Here is a 15,061-nt window from a genome sequence, read left to right as displayed (position 1 = left end):
CTGGATTTCTGGGCTGCCAGTGCAAATTGACAGGTCATATCCAGCCTCTCATCCACCAACACCACCACCAAGGCTGCTTTCAATCCATCCTATGCCCAGCCTGTATTTGTGTTTGGGAATGCCCCAATGGATGTGCAGAACTGTGCACTTAGCCTTGTTGAACTGCATGAGTTCTCAGAGTAATGGGAATTTACGGTAGATATTAACGCCTCATTTTACTCCCGCTGTTAATATTAATGATAGCAATTGTTGTTATTCCTCTGTCAATTAGAAGAATAGAGTTATTGCAGATATTATATGCTGTCATTGACCTCTAACCCTGAAGCACATCACAGTGCTCACCATGGGAGAGGACACTGTTCCAGGCTTTCTCTGGGCCAGCCATGGTGACCTGAGCCTCAAAGCACAAGCCAAGAGGCTCCTTGGGGAGATGCTGGAGGGAGGTGAAGAAGTGGGGACATGAGACATGTCAGCACCCTGGCACAGTGAAAGTGTGCAAATTGAGAGATCCAGAAGCATTCCCCATCTCCATCACAACCTTCCTGTGTGACCTCCAAAGAGGTATTTGGAAAGCCACTGGAGACAGGAGGCAGATGCAGCTTACAATGCTTAATTGCAGGTGTCTCCTTGTGTGTTAATGCCTGGTCTCACATTACAGCCGCCAAGGAGCTCATCAGCACTGTCAGCGCAGACTAATTAGCAATTTAACTGAGTGAATGTACAGCTAACCCATTTGCCTAAACATAAGCACCACACGTTATTTGAGATGCTTGAATGTATCTCTGACTGAAACCTGCTGAATCTCTTCATGGTGCAGCTCCCCAGCAGTTACATGGAGATATTACAGCTCGCTCCCCTACAGCTAAGTGTTCTGACATCCTACTCCCCATGATAAGAGGAGCACAGAGCTCTGTCCTCAAATGAGAAACATCAGTTATATTTGTAACAACACGAGTTTTGCTTTGTGGCAAGGCCACAATGTCAGCACCTGATTAACTCAATTTTGGGCTTCTATATGAACCTCATATCTGCATGGAAATCTCAAGATGAGCCAAACACATCTATATTTTGAATATATTTACACATTTCAACCCATCCTGGAAGCTTAAAACATCTGTGAATGAGAAGACAAGCCCAGCTACATATGCTGACCACATCAATAACAGTGATTCACTGTTCCAGTCAGGAACATTGCAAAAACCAGCATTGGTCCTGCTGGCCACCCTCTGCTCCCCAGGAGTGACATATGACAAATGAGATTCTTTGTCCTTCCCCCAGGGTGTGCCACAGGTTGTACTAAAGACATTCCTGTGTCCACTCCAACCTGAATTATCCTGTGATCACAGACTCCTGCAACAAAGCATGGATGCACAATGTGAATGTTGTGCCCACCAGTGTGGCCTCATGTCAGGAAGGGTTCTTTAAAGGGCATATTTTGTTGATTCTGGAATAACACCATTTGTGCCATTTGTCCTTCTCTCATATCTCTTCTGTGCCAGGAGACCTGGGGGGCTCTGCCTTGACAGCAAACCTCAGGTTACCCTGGGCAGACCTGGCTGAGGAAAGCCTGCCAAGGCAGTGTGGCTGGGGCTCACCTCTGCCTCCATCCAGCTCTGAGAAACAGCACAGCAGGGCCAGAGCGTTGTTTTTGGCCCCCCTCCAGCAGGTCATTGACCTTCCTGCTTCTGAGCAGGGGTTTTGGCAACAAGACCCATAATCAGTATTTATTTGTGAGTCAGACAGATAAATAGCAGTTAACCCACGTCCAGAGAAGGGCAACAGAACTGTGAAGGGTGTGGAGCATAAGTCTGGTGAGGAAAAGCTGAGGGAACTGGGAGGGCTCAGCCTGGAGAAAAGGAGCTGCAAGAATGGTCTTCTAGGTCTCTACAACTCACTGAAAGGAGGATGTAGCCGGGTGGGAGTGAGTCTCTTGTCCCAAGTAACATGTGACAGGACAAGAGGAAATGGCCTCAAGATGCACCAGGGCAGAATTCAGTTGGATATTATGCAAAATTTCTTCACAGAAAGGGTAGTCAGGCATTGGAACAGGCCACTCAGAGAAGTGGCAGAGTCACCACCCTTGATGGGATTCAAAGGACATGTAGATGTGGCACTTGGGGAGATGATTTAGTGGTGGAATTGGCAATGCTGAGCCAATGATTTTAGAGGTATTTTCCGACCTATATGACTCTATGGATTCTATTTCAGCTGTCTTTCCTTACGTGCTTCTTTAGGCTGGTGACTCTGAGCCTTGGGCTATGGCTATACAGCCAGCCTGGATCTCCATTCCAGGAATTAACATTGGTGATGGCTGTTGGATGGACCTCGTGATTTCCTCCTCCTGGCCCAGGGCCATGGGAAGGACTCTTTGTTACTCGGCACCCTGTTTAATCATTTATAGCAGGGTAAAGGTGGGGCAGGCACAGTGTCCCCATGCTCTCAGTGCCTGGGGAGGTGTCACACTGGAGAGGCTCCCAGCCTGCCCATCCCTCTCCTGCAACCCCACACAAGGCTGACCCAGGGACTCCTCCCCTGCTGGGCAGAGCTCTCTGGGAAGGCTGAGTTCTTTCAAACGGGTTTCAAAACACTGTTTACTCCACATCCAGCCTCAGATCTCCCAGGTAATGCCATTCTTTTGCTTCACACTATGTGCCTACTTGACCCACACCCAGTTCTTTGCCCTCCCCACCCAAGGAGAAATTAACTCCTTCCCACCCACGGCAAGATTCCCTTTCACACCCAGGAAGCCCTGGCCATTCCTGGTGACACAATCTCTGTCCACAATGCTGACACTCTCTCTCTGAACCCCAAAATGTGCCAGTGGGCATCCCAGTACCTCCCTTGGGATCAGGAGCACTTCTGCAGTTCCCTTCCCCACTGCCATGCATTGGGGGTACTCACATTCCTGGTGGCTGAGCACCATGCTCGAGGATCTCAGTGTGTGTCATTCCCTGAATCCTCCACTCACAGCCCAGAGTCCCAAGCACTGAAAACACTGTGGGAAAAAGAACATTGGTAAGACATAAACAAGCAGACTGTAAGAAACCTGTGTGTCACTGATGGGAGGGCCTTGTTTCCAAAGTAACTGGGTGGATCTTCAAACCACTGAGAGCAGGATTGGGAAGGACACCAGGAGGTGACCTTGTCCTTCCCTCTGCCCCAAGGCAAGATCAAGCATGCCTGAACCAGTCCTGAGAACTCTCAGTTTAACCTGCCTTTGGAACATCCAGGCCCACAATATTTGTTGCCTCCAGCTCTGACAAGTTTCTGCCTCAGTTTCCCTACCTGTAAAAGGAGGAATGGTCAGAACTAGTGGATCCATTGCTGTGTTACTGGAGAGGGAACAAGTGGGGAGGGAGACCTTTGGCTGGTGACTGATGATTCACAAACATCTGGTGAAAAGCAATAAATAAGCCTGGATTATTGTGTACCTATGGGCAGGAACTGTGACCCAATTTCCAAAGGATACCAAATATCACTTTTTAACTTGTAGCAAGCTTGCTTTTTTATTTCATTGAGCATGGAGAAGTGTGGGAATCACAGAGCTGGACTTCCTAAGAAAGGCCAACATTTGCTAGATTAGGCCAGCATCTGACTGAAGTCAGCAGAGTGGCAAGAGGATCATTATTTGTGTTCAACACTGCATGGATCTGACAATTGTTTGAGTACATTATTCCAAGTACACCCAAAAGGGTGTTTTTAAAAGAACAGCATTTTTATGGCACTTACAACCTCAAGATTTGAACTCTACTGCCTTGAAAGACGTCTTGAGCCTCAAAAACTGGTTATTGTGGGTCCAGGTCTCTGGTCAAGAACAGTCTGAAGACAGAAGGTGACAAAGGCTCCAACATGGGCTGTGAGTATCAAAGTAATTTGGGTGCTGGTGCTCATGCAGAGGCACAAACCTATTTCAGCTGTCTGAAACCATGGATGAGCTGCACCTCAGCTGGAAAACATGAGGAGCCATGAACATGAGGAGGCTGAAAACAAGGCTTTGAAACCCAGATGCTCTCCTGCACAATAAACCCATATAATGCATTATAACAGCGTTACAACATACATCCCAGAGCCCTCCAATATGACAAAGAAGCAGTAAGAAAGAAATAAAAGCAAAATGGATTTTTTTTTTCTCAAATTTGAACAATAGTTTTGGCACATGCCAGAGCAAACTTAGCTGAAGTTGATTTGGTGTCCTATATCTTATTATGTTCCTAATTTAGCTCTCAAGTCACTGCTTCAGCCAGTGACTTGATACACTAAACCTGTGTCATTAAATCATCTCACAGCTCTCCGGGGAACAGATAAGATTCAGGATGGCCTCTCAGCATTACTGTGCAATTTAGGTCTCTATAATTCCCTTTAGCCAAGAAATATGATGAAAATGTAGCTAGGAGACCAGTAATCAGCCATACAGCTTCTATTCTTGACAGATGCACAAGCCCAGCTTTCCACTGATAGTAATTGCTTGAGAACCAGGACCTCATGATTTATCCAAGGCTCTTAAGAGCTTGATATCTGCTGTTCTTCCAGCAAGGAAATGCAAAGTTTAAATATAAAACCTGCCTTGAAAAGTTCTGTGCAATCCAATCAGCCAGTATATTTCTTGCAGATGATAGCACACTGATCCTGGCGTAATCCAATGTTTCATAAATGTCTTAGAAGATTAAGGCATCATTTTCTGCCCAAATGACAGAGGAGATTCACATGTCTACAGAGTAAACACTGGCAACACTCTTGCATAAGAGCCAGCAATATTGTTAAAATTCTCCTTTGTGCTTCCTTACAAGGGCAATTACATAACCAGAAGCCTTCCATCTATCAAAATAAATCCTTTTCATTAAACAGATGCTGTAGTGTAAGTGCACAAACACACATCCATGGGAAGGAAGGGAAGGTGGCTGGATTGAATTGCATGACTGACCTGGAAAGAGGATTTTAACCCTGCAGTGACTCACCCCTGCTGGCTATTCTCTTTGGTTGATTTCTAGCTCTGACTCATGAATCAGAGACCCCAACATACCAGACACTGTGCTTACAGACACACATGTCCCATCCTTTTTAACAGACAAGGTTGCAAAGGAGAATGGGTCTGGCTGAAAGACCTGCAGGTGCAGAAATGCCAAAGAAACCTCACCAGCTGCTTGCCAAAATGGATCCTGCTCAGCCAAGCTCCCTTAGGGACTAATAGTTCTGCTGCTCCCTCTGCCAGAGGCTGCCTTAGTTCCCAGTTTATCCTAAACTGCAACGAGAACCGCAAATTACAGCAATTCCTGTCTGAATCCTAAGGTGACAGCAGACAGGATCAGGTGTCTGCATGTGACCTTTCATCCAGATTCCATAGAATCCATAAGGAGACATTCCCTAGGATGAGATGTCCTAGTCAAGCCTGTTTTCCTCTGACAATGGAGGATGAATCTGTCACAATCTGCAGCACTTCTGCATCAGTTCATCTTCAGCACCCATTGCTGTACCAGTTCTACAAACTGGTACAGCAATGGGCAGCTTTGTCACCACCTCCTCTGGCACTACACATAGCAGCTGTCCCAGGGAAAATCACATCAAGAGCCATATATGTGTCGTGAAGAACCATATATGTCCAGTTATAGAACCAGCAAATGTGCCAACAAATCTGGAATAAAAGATCCCTGTTGTCTGCTCCCCAACAGAGAGAGACCCTGGGCTTGCTCCCTTACAGGAAAGCTGTGGGATCTCTTGCCCTCACTGGGGCTTTCCCTTGAGCTGGCAGCTCAGATTAGGACAAATATATTCTCCTCAAGGAAGGTAAGACTAAAATGTGCAGGGGCTCTGAGGATGCCCCTCAGGAACTGAGATGAGCCTCATGTGTCTGTTCTTCTTATTGCCATCCATGGTGCAGCTACAAGGGGAAAATTAGGGACAGAAAGGACCAGATTTAATATACATTATCTCCTCTGAGTCAGCTGAGGAGGGATGTAATTCACTGAAGTGCCTTCCCTCAGTGGGAGAAACTTTCCTGACTGCTGATAATGAAATAGCAGGAAACTATTTTTCTGCTCAGACCTGGCAAGCACACAGCGAAGAGGGAGGATTTTTGACAGAGGTCCTCTCAGAGAGCAGATAGTAACATGATAATTGGATGAAGGCAAATGGGAAGCAAGGAGAAGGAGGCCATGATGGCAAGGTCAGAGTCTGCAAGACAGGAGTCTTCCTTCCCAGGAAAGGGAAGGGAAGCAAGCACAAGTTAAAATAGATGGAACAAGGAATAACTTTGACAGAGAACTAGGGGCAGGAAATGGGTGTCCCCAGAGAGTCCCCACCAGAAACAGACATGCAACAGACCTACAGCACAGCTGTGACCTGCTGGTGTGTCTGGGCCTCCTAAAGGCTCTTCCCTACAGAGCAACAACATGAAACCAGACGAGTTTATTTATGAAAAGATCCCACCTCGTATTTAGGCTCATCCACTTGTGGATCTAGAAGTCCCACATTATCTTTCACTGCCATTTCTCTGGCTTCAATTCAGGCCCCTTGGGTTTCGTGGCTAAAACAATGAAGTGTCATAAACTACAGAATGGTTGGTTGAAAAAGACCTTCAAGATCATCTCATTCCAACTGCCTGTCATGAGCAGGGGCACTTTCCACTAGACCAGGCTGCCCAAAGCCCCATCTAACCTAGCTTTGAACACCGCCAGGGATGGGGCAGCCATAACTCCTCTGTGCCAGGGCCTCACCACCCTCACAGTAATACATTTCTTTCTAATATCTAACCGAAATCTGCCCTCTTTCAGTTTAAAACCATTTCCCCTTGTCCCCCTGTCCCCCCACCACAACCTCAATACTTTCCTTGAGAAAATAAATCCCTGCTTCTGAGGCTGCAGGTGGATCTAATGAGTGGCAAAAGGAGTTGATTTAACCAGCACAGAGATCAAGGATGGAGAATTCTGCTGTGGTCCTCCCTCCCATCAGCAGCATGACCCAGGCCACAAAGCCACCCTCCTGCAGTGGCAGTTTTTGTGGTCTCTCAGCTCAAGTCCAGGTCCCAGACTGGAAAACTACAAGGGCAACAAGGTAAGGGAGACGATCTAACAAACCCCTGCTAATCATTCACTGCAATGAAGAAGCTGTCCTTGGAGAAGTGGATCAATGAAACCTTCTTTAAAGAGAATGGAAGGGTTTTTACAGACAGTTTTTGGAGATTTTTAGAAACTTCTGCTCTGGGATAATATGTAATATCCTCATAGCATTGTATTTCCACTATTGGAGGCACTGAAAGAGACTTTTCCTTTATCCAGCAATTAATATTTACAAAAGTGGTAGGAATTTTTATATCTGCCATTATTGGCTCTTCACCAGACATGGCTGAAATGGGAAAGGATTCAAAGGTATGGAAGATGAAGCAGGAAAGACATATCAAGAGAAAGCAAGGCAGCATTAGCTTCCTATCTCCAGTAGATCAGAAATCAACATACTTAGCTACTGACTGTGGCATTCTGATATTGCAAGAACTGGCCCCTGAAAGGTATGAAAAGATGGCTCAGTAATTTCAGAGGTTCAGGATGATTTTGCCACTTCCTGTTAGCGTTTTCAGGAAAAGCTGGGCACCCAGTGGGAGGAGGAGAGCAAACACAAGGCGATTGTCTGAGTAACTTTCACATACGTTCACACAGGCGGCTGTGCAGTGAATGGTCCCATTGAAAGTGTTTCAAAGCCAGGCACGAGATTGGTCGTAGAAAAAAAAATTTTTGTTGGAAAGTATTAGCACTGGAACTAAATACCTGTTGTGCTCTGCCCATGGCAAGGTTGCAGCTTATCTCCCCAGCAGCAAAAAAGCAACACAAGCCCTCCAGCAAAACAGCAAACAGCAGCAGGATTAATTAATAACACCCAAAAAGGAGACAGTGCAGGAACAAGCCATTACTACTGTACTCAGAGGCCAGACCTGCTCTAGGAAGCCACTTTCAAGCATTGGAGGATGACACAATAAAAGGCTTATAAGATCAATTACTCTTTGCAAAAGATCCCCTGTGATGGAGGTTCCATGGGTCCAGGCAAGGTAACACACAGAGAACCAGGGCCACCATTCATCCTCTGAGTCCCAGCAGGGTAAACACGATGCTTGGGACAATAGAAATATCACAGCCTGCACCAGGCAGAAGAAAAAAAATACAAGGAAAACTGCTGATATTGCAGCTGAGGGGATTGAAAAGCTGGACTGACTTAGAGCAGGTCACTTCCACAGTGCTTGGAACTGCCTTCAAATTATCCGGTCAAATGAGTGTTAGATAAGCAGAGTCCTTCTGGGCCTTCAGGGGAATTCAGACAAGAGGGTTATTCAGCAGCTGGGTGATGACTAAAACTTTCTGAGCAGGTGGGGGATAAATCCCTTCAGTGATCAGAGACTCAGCTGGTGCTGGAGGGCAGGCTGGGAGGGTGACTGAGGGAACCGGGGTGGCTCAGCTGGGGCAAGGTCAGGGTCCTTCTCTGTGTCTGTCCTGCCCAGTTACCACATCCCTGAGCTCTTTGAGGAACCTTATTTCAAGAGGGGATTTTTTTTTTCTCAGATTTGTATTTCTGTCAGGTTTCGTAAGTTGCCAGGAAATCCCCTTATGCAATCGCTGTGCATGACTGTAACTCTGCTCCTGAACAACAATGTTTTGCCTCACCAATGCAGGGCTCTCAGAAGTCCAAACAAAGGTTTTTTCAACACGTGATATGCAAATGGTGAATGAGGAGAGCACGGTGCTTGGGATCAAAGGGTTTAAGCAAAGCATGGGATCACAGTCTCTCTGTCCCCTCCATAACACCAGAGGTGAGGACAAATCTCTGTAGAAAAGCTGGAGGATGCTCACCCTCAGTCACACCTCAGATTGTAGAGATGGACAGGAGATGGAGAGCATTCCCATCTGGTGGGGACCATCTCTGCCTGCCTGCAGCCAGGGCTGGGCCTGCTCTGGGACCCTGGTGAGCATTCTGGGGCTTTGTGCAGGGGAGGGACCTGGAGAGAACCATATCTGCAGTCTGGCACAGGGCTATCCTTGGAGATAGCCTGGCTGGAGATGGAGAGGGCTGAGAGATTGGAGTCTGGCTGCTGCCAGCACGTCACTGCAGAGCTGGGCAAGCTGCCTGTTCCCTAATGCCTCCACTCCTGGCAGAACCTGGGATACAGCTCTGTCCCCACACTGGGCTCTGAAATCAACTGAAGGAGGCAGGGGTTGTTCATGAGCCATCCCAAGCCTGTCCCTCAGAGCCTTGTGAAGGGAAAGGGCACAGTTTCTCCTGCAGCCAGCAGGGTCACATACACAGCTGATGACTCAAAGTGTATCAGTCAGGTCAATGAAGGACACAGAAGTCATTGCTCCCCCTTCTCTTTCCTTTCCTCTTGTCTAAACAAAGACCATTTCTTTCAAGTGCTGTCTGAGGAGAATGGAATTATTTAGGTCACAAAGGTCCTCTGGGTGTCTCTAGTCCAATCTCCTGCTCTGAGAAGGGTCATCTTCAAACTTTGGTCAGGATCTTACCCAGGTGACTTCTGGTAATTTCCAGGTGTGGAGATAACACAGTGTCCTGTGTATCTGTCCCCTGTTCAAGTGAAAAAGGTTTCCTTTGCCATGCAGGGCTCCATAACAGAAATGTTCAGACTGGAAGGAAGGTGGATGTTTTTTATGGATGCACCAGAAGGAACAAATGGCAGGGAAGGGCTACACAAGCAGCACATTCTGGTGGCACCTGACAGAACAAGCAAGCAAGTTCCCAGCACAACTCCATACACAATCTCAGGACACTCAGGATTGGACACAAAAGCCAGTGAGTAGATCCTGGTGATTTTCAGACATGGGACAGGATGGAGAGGTTCAACTGGTGACATCCCTTGTCCTCCATGGCTTTGCAGGGAACCCTGGACAGATGACTTGGCCTCGAGTGTTTTGGTGCCAGACTGGTGGGTACACACGGCTGCTGTGGGCATGAAAGCCTGGATGCAGTAAGGGACAACTTTTGTTTTGATTTGGGTTTAAAATGTAATCAACTCCCAGCAAATTCCTCCTGTTATTTGTCAAATATCTGCGTGAGCAGCAAGAACAAGCTCCTGAATCTTTGGCAGTGAGTCTTTAAGTATTTGCTGATAACTAACTTTCTCCACTCCATTTCACGTGTCTCCTCTGCTGTGCCTGATAAATTGGCCCTCACATCTCCATCTCTGCTGAGCAAAAACTGATTAGGAGCAAACATAAGAGAAACAAACAATAGAAGGTTCCTGCCAGTTTGGAGATGAAAGGGTGTTTTTAAATCGTTAAGAAAATAATTGAGGGGTGTTTTCTTCCTCCAAAGCAGGAGCCCAGTTTAGCTTTTAATTATTTCCTCACCCCTACAGCCCCCTTGGGAAGTTATTTCTCCAGCTGGTTGAGCTCATTGAGGCCCAGAAGCAAGAGCAGGAGCTGCAAGACAGGATGTCTGGGCTCCCCTCTGGTTCTGTCCCTGACCTGCTGTGGGAAACACAGCTCAGCCCTGCTCCTGATGGGCTGAGCCTGCCTGAGGGGTGGGTTTATGCAGCATATGTCACTGCAGCTGTGGTTTTCACTGACTGACCACTATGGTGCTGTAGTGCTTCCTTCTCTTCTGCAAGTGTCAGGAAGATTAGATGGTGTTTGCTCAGCACTGGACAGATGCAAGGGGAGGGGAAAGGTTCCCTGCCAGCTCTTCCTTCTCACATGCAATTCTCTCTCATGTTTTCAAGGTCTGCCAGGATCCCTGTGCTTGCCTTTGCCTTCTCCCCTCATGTGGCTTTTGCAGATCAAGGTCCCAGAGCAGAGCCTCTCCACCCAGCATGACAGGAGCCTTCCATGGGAAAAATCAAGGCTCTTTAAAAGCCCTTCTCTTTCACATCTTGTTTTTGTGTCATCATATAATCATGGAACGGTTTAGGTTGGAAAAGGCCTTCAAGATCATCTTGCTCTAAACCCCCTGCCATAGGCAGGGACACCTTCCACTACACCATGTTGCCCAGGGCTCCATCCAGCCTGGCCTTGAACACCTCCAGGGATGGGGAAGTCACAGCTTCTTTGGGCAACCTGTGCTAGTTCCTCACCACCCTCACAGTAAAGGATTTTTTTCCTAACATCTAATCTAAATCTGCCCTCTGTCAGTTTGAAGCCTTTGCCCCTTGTCCTACCACTTGAGGGCCCTTGTCAAAACTCTCTCTCCAGCTCTCCTGTAGCCCTTTTAGGTCCTGGCAGGGGCTCTAAGGTTTCCCCAGAGCCCCAGTTTATCTTCTCCATGTGGAAGACCCCAGAAGTTCTCCACCCCTCAGAGCATGGCCCAAGCTCCACTCTCCACAAGCTGAGAAACATCTACAAAGCTGACATGGCCATCAGCTCTAGGGTATAAAAAGTTCCCCTGCCAACCCTCAGTGCCTTCCTCACTCCCCATGCTAATGCAAGCAGCACAATTCCCTTTGTCTGAGACACTGTCAGGAGGAACTGCAAGTGGTGACACAGCACCACAGGTGACACACACCCCTGTGCCACTGCACCAGGGTGCAGAGGAGCCTGGCTGTTGCGGCCTGAGGACACTCTGCAATGCAGGTGCCTTTCTCCCAGGGGTGACCAGCCAAGAGCTGCACCAGCTCAACAGCACAAAGCCAAGGCACGACCTGCCTCTGGCAGGGACATCCCATTTGTCTCGTCTGTGGTCCTGCTGGCTTCTCATTCCCCATGCTGAGCACTGCCTGCATTCGCTGAGCATCTCCTGATGCCTCCAGGTCTGGTCTGAGCTGGCAGAGAGTCTGCAGCAGAGCTGCTGTGTCCCACAGATCCCTTCTACTGTGGGCACAGGTCAGGGTATAACACAGGCACAGCTTGCAGGAAGCACAGACAGACCATGTGTAGCCAGGCTGGTCAATCCCACAGCCCCACAGGGTATGTCAGGAGCTCTGGTTTTGTGGCCATGGCCCATTTTTGGCAGACCTTCCCCTCCCACTACCTTCTGACCTCCCCAGCTGATGCCCTTCCATGTTTCCTTTGCTCCACCCTTTCTCCAGCCACAGAACTGAAGTGAGCACATTACTCTGCTCCACTCTGCAGAGAGCTGTGGCCATTTCTCCAAGCCAGCAGTGCCATGGGGACAAACCCTGCACTTTTAATGAGCCCTGTGGGGAATAACCATGGAGAGTGCAGAAATACAGCAGCCAAGCAGCACCACAGCCCTGCACAACTGAACTACTGTTTGAGGAATGAAGAAATCCCATTTTCTGTGACCCTGCATTTGCCCCGCTCCACTCCCTCTTTGCTGCCTGAAGCTTAGACACTGCCATGATTCATCCCCAGGAATAAGAGGCAGGTTAGCTCTGAGTTAATTCAGATCCCCCACACAGCCTGGTGGCTGCAAAATTCCACATTGCCACCAGCTGAACCAGCTGCTGCTGAGTCCTGAGCCAGACTCTGAGGCTCCTCTGTGCTGCAGATCAGCAGGGCTGTGGGGCAGGGATGCCCTCAGAGCAGAGAGGGGCAGGAATACAAAACCAGCAGCATTGCTTCGGGAGAGCAACACATATCTGGCTGCAGTGGGGAAAAGGGGATGAATAACTGGACTTGCTTCCAGCTAAAGGCTGACTTCAGTGAAGAGCATTTGACTTCATGCCAACCCCAGAGCCAGCAGGTCTTGAGGGGAAAAAAAGCAACCCAAAAAGAAAAGTTCAAAGTGAAGCATTCCTGTACTTGGAAGGAGGTTTTATGAGGCCTTGACTCATAGGATTTTTTTTTAACTTTATCCTTAGCATAACCAAAAGGAGGGCAGGAATCTCAGCAGGTGAGGGGACCTTCATCTGGCCAAACAGTTCTGAAAGCTTTCTGTCAAGGAGGATTCTCAGGTGACCCAGCTGTGAGCAATCTCTTCCCATGCTGGAGCCTCTGCTGGGGCAAGGCTCCTGCTGCTGCCAAATTTCCCAGCTTCAACACAGGACAGCAGTTTGAGGAATCAAGGAGAATTTATGCATCCATCTCCTCACCCTCCACCTTCTGGTCATGCTTCTGATTAAGCATTGTCTCCTTAAAGCCCAAGTTTCCCTCACCAAGCACCTCTCTGGTGCTCTGCTCTGTATGTGCACATCCCAGTGCCAAGGAAGCAGCTTGGGAAGGGGGCCAGCAAACACGGGGGTGGGCAGGACCCCTGCATGCTTTTCTTGCAGGGAAACAGGTGTGCTGCAGGCAGACACATTGCACATCTACATGTTTCCTTCATTTCAGGCACCTCTTTCACTCAGCTGTTTGAGAGCAGCGCAAGGACAAGGCATGAGGATGGCTCCCTCAAAGTCAGTCTCCCCAAATGTATGTGCACAGGAAGCAGAGATTTTGTAAGCAATGCTGCAGAGCACCTCCTGGCCATGTAACATGCTCACAAAGCTTCTCATGACTCTGGCTAAGAGGGACCAGTGACCAGCATCTGGTTCAGAAGTCACAAGGTTTAAGGCACATGGAATGAACAATGCTCAGCAATGCACCCTCTTGCAAAACCCAGCACTGACCACTTCTGCCGAGCCCGCAATTTCCTTTTGTGCAATAATTTTGCTGTGTTGATTTGGAGATTTCCAGCAATGGAGAACCTACTGTGCACCAGCTACCTCAGGTGGCTGTTCACAGTGGTCTGCAGCCTGCACCAGTTAAAGCCAGGAGGGCATCCCTGACTGAACACATCTGGCCCCTGCTCAACATCACTGGATGGGGTTTGGTTTTCCCAGTGAGACTGAAGTGTTGTTCATCCCTTGGAAAGTCTTTTGCATCCACCTCATCCAGGTCAGCTCCTTCTTTTCTGAACTTCATTGCTGCTTTGGGCACAACTGTGTCTCATCATCCACAGTGGCCAAGAACGGCTGTGCTCTGTTCCCTGTTCTGACGCCCCTGATTCCCCTCAAAGCCACGTTACACAAGATCTTCTCAGATGTTCAAAAACCAAGAGCCACATCAGGGCCAGGAAAGGCCAAATCAACATCTGCTGGACAAGTTTCTCTCAAAGAAATCACAGTGAGGGTGCAGGACATACACACAGGACCTGTGGATGTTATTATCTGGGTGTACTTTTATTAAGACTCAACATCATGTGCTCTCATAGTCTCCACTGACCCCCAGCACATTTTTGGTGATCCTGGTAGTGCCAGCATCCTGGGATCTCAATTCCAGTCATCCTGCCTTCTTGCAGGCCCATGGGTAGAGGCAGGTAATCTGTCCCCAGATCACCTCATCCTTCCAGCCAGGGGCTGCTTTAAGCCTGGGGACAGCCACTTTCACAGCATTCGGATCCAGTGTGCAACTTGTTCTCCCCAGGAGCATCAGAGGTTCCCCACGGTGGAGATGTAGGGGGTGTGGAAAGCCAGGATATGCCTTGTCCTCAAGTCAAACCCCAGATAAGCAGGCTGTTGAATCCCTGTGAAAACCCACCACCCCTTAGGAGCCTTTTGCATGATCTCACTGACCAACAAACTGCTGACCTCACCCCCATTTCCATCTCAGACATCCCTGTGGCCACTCCATTTCTGCTCTGGTTATCTCCCCAGGGTTTTCTGACTGAAGTCAAACCTCCTCCCCAGCATTCTGTGCCGTCAGAGAAGCCACTTTGCCTTTCAGCTGCCAATTTCATGCGAATCTTTGATTTGCCAGCACCTGCCAGGTGGGACACGGCAGGATCCCTGAGCAGAGCAAGAGCCGCAGGGATGATCCACGCAATGCCTGAGCTGCAACCGGATCTGGAGGGAGAACCTGTGAGATCTGACACGCTCACAACAAACCCAGCTGGCTGGCACACACACCAAGCCCAAAACACCCCAGGCCACCCCCCTCCCACCCTCCTGATACCATCACACCCCTCAGCAGTTAATTAAAAAAGGATTAAAGCGAGGCTGTAAGGACGTGGGCGATGCTGAGGTCAAGGGGTGCCTTGCAAACCTACGCCAAGCCCCGCAGCTGGTGCTGGGACAGGGGGCTGCCTGCTGGTGAATTCAGCTTCTCCAGGAATAAGGCAGGTCTAATCCAAGACCCAGGCAACCTACCCGGGCTGCTTGCCTGTGGCAGTGCTGCTCTGCACAGAGAGCTGCAGG

General features: G+C 48.7%; 2 long non-coding RNA genes across 5 annotated transcripts in view; one reads left to right on the top strand and one right to left on the bottom strand.

The window, feature by feature from the left end:
• Positions 1 to 3,350, bottom strand: part of LOC135285981 (uncharacterized) — a 32,741-nt gene extending 29,391 nt beyond the window's left edge. For 2 of the 4 annotated variants that reach the window (XR_010350574.1, XR_010350573.1), the window contains exons 1-2: positions 3,286 to 3,350; positions 2,902 to 2,995 (exon numbers count right to left, since the gene is read on the bottom strand). This is a non-coding gene — a long non-coding RNA (uncharacterized LOC135285981). Of the gene's footprint in view, positions 1 to 2,901; positions 3,068 to 3,285 lie in introns of those variants that run through there. The other 2 variants (XR_010350571.1, XR_010350570.1) reach the window with 1 other exon arrangement.
• A 6,103-nt stretch (positions 3,351 to 9,453) lies between these two features.
• Positions 9,454 to 9,967, top strand: LOC135290231 (uncharacterized). The gene is made up of 3 exons (XR_010352943.1): positions 9,454 to 9,511; positions 9,594 to 9,783; positions 9,869 to 9,967. It is a non-coding gene; the product is annotated as an uncharacterized LOC135290231 (long non-coding RNA).
• Positions 9,968 to 15,061: the final 5,094 nt, after the last annotated feature.

Source organism: Passer domesticus, chromosome 1 (assembly GCF_036417665.1).
Source record: "Passer domesticus isolate bPasDom1 chromosome 1, bPasDom1.hap1, whole genome shotgun sequence".
Lineage (NCBI taxonomy): Eukaryota > Metazoa > Chordata > Aves > Passeriformes > Passeridae > Passer > Passer domesticus.
The sequence above is the reverse complement of the archived record's forward strand: the minus strand, read 5'-3'. Positions and strand labels throughout refer to the sequence as shown.